The sequence below is a fragment of the Austrofundulus limnaeus genome, unplaced genomic scaffold, assembly GCF_001266775.1.
Source record: "Austrofundulus limnaeus strain Quisiro unplaced genomic scaffold, Austrofundulus_limnaeus-1.0 Scaffold345, whole genome shotgun sequence".
In the NCBI taxonomy this organism is placed as follows: domain Eukaryota; kingdom Metazoa; phylum Chordata; class Actinopteri; order Cyprinodontiformes; family Rivulidae; genus Austrofundulus; species Austrofundulus limnaeus.
Genome location: NW_013952747.1, coordinates 456,287 through 458,385, shown reverse-complemented (window position 1 = coordinate 458,385; position 2,099 = coordinate 456,287).

The following is a 2,099-nucleotide window of genomic DNA, read 5'->3' as shown; positions in this document are numbered from 1 at the left end:
GATTTAGCCTAAGGCTAATTTACACCTGTGGTCCCTCCAGACAGTAAAAACAAAACAACATCCAACAGTAATAGAAATAAAATAAATAATTAAATAAATATAAAATACAGAAAAATAAAACTAATATAAAATAAAACATTTTGCAATTAATAATAAAAATACATAAACACCCCACCCCACTCTCCAAACATAAATAAAAAGTTATATCACTGAACAGCTAATGAAAAATTTGTGATTTCAGTATTAAGTAGATTTGAGATATTTCGCATGATCACCCCAGAAACCAACCAAAGAACTGCATGTCTGCACATCCCCACCTCAAAAACATCTGACACATTGCACCCAATCCAGCGATAGGGCAATCCGACATCTACATTTCCACCAGACAACAAACATCACCAGTAAGCAATAAACACATCCCAAAAAATGCATATATACATTTAATAAATGTAATCATGCCCACTTCCACCCCACCCTCCAATGCACACAACCAGAAGCAAACTCTACAATCGATCACCCAATGCAATTCTGTGATTGCAACACTGAGTAGATTTAAGATATTTTTTAAGATTATTTTTAAAACTAACAAAATAACTACAGGTTTTTTACATGATCATGAGCAGCATTCCACTGAGCAATGGCTTTGAAAAAGCTGCTTGTCCAAAGGCTGAGCGCCGAGCAGGAACTTCACAGTTCTGCCTGGATGTTCTGGTTAAGCGCAAAGAAACACCTGAACAATAATAAACAATTTTTTGCAAACAGATTGGCGCTAAACTGTTAAAATTTTTATGCTGTTTCCATATTTGAAAAAACTCTAAAATTCTCAAAAGAAAACAAGTTATATTCCTGCACAACCTGACAATGATGGTGTCTTAAGGGCTTTTTGTCAAATATTTTGAGGGCCTGTTTGTAACTAGACTCTACAGGTTTTATTACTGACAAATTGGTTTGTCCCCAACATGAAATACGATATGAAATGTGTGGAAAAAATGACTGCATGCATGCACTTCTTGGCCGCTTTCAATGGCAAACAAGATCTAACATGTCTAAAATAGACTAGGTTATATCTAACAGTTTGTGTCATTTTTTCAAAATGTTTCTTGTAGTTGAGGTTTGAATAAAAAAAAAACTCCAAGATACTTAAACTCAGTCACAGTATCAATTTGTTTACCCTTGATATAAATGTTTAAATTTGAGGTGTCCAATTTAGTCTTAGAGAAAAACGTACTTCTTGTTTTGTTTACATTTAAAGTCAGACCGGATTGATTTAACCAGTCAACCACTCCCTCCAGAGCTTTGGTAAATTTCTCAGCCGCAAGTTGAGTCATTTTAGCATGTGTGTACAAAACAGTGTCGTCTGCATATAACTGGACTTCTACATCAAGGGTGCCCAACCAGTCGATCGCTATCGACCGCTATATGCTAGGCTGGTAACTAATTTTTGACTATTTTAGCTTTAAGATAGGCTTTTGCTACTTTTGACCTTTAGTTAGCCCTTTTTTACTTTTAGCTTTTAGCCATCTTTTTTATTATTTTTTGCTTTCATTTAACTTTCAGCTATTTTAGTTTTTAGCTACCCTTTAGCTAATCTGTTATTTAAATTTTAACTAGCATTTTGCTTAACTCTGTTTCAGCTTCTACAACAAATTTCAGCAACAAATGTCATGCAGCATTTTGGCAGAATGTTAAATTTCTTTAGCTTTTATATGTGTAGGGTGTGGGTTCCTGAAGAAGTTTCTTTAGATATCATGTTACATTAATTGGAACAGGTGTCTGATATGTGTAGCATTTATGAAAGAAACATACTGACCTGCACAAAACATGGTGGTTTTTGCAGTCAGCTTGGCCTGCTCTGTTTCTCCAGCTCCTAAAGCGTTTCCAACTCTCACGCTGCCGGCCACACTGAAACCCATGGGAAACTACTCCAAAAAGTTAGATGTTTTTAAATTGTTGCTAAATTAAATCTCATTGAAAGCAAACAGTAAATTTTGGATTATATTTATAGAAAAGAGCTCACCAAGTAGGCAATGCTTGCCAGTTCATACACAACTGACTGAGCTCCGAGTTCTACCTCGCTTATTAAACCTGTCGATGTCAGA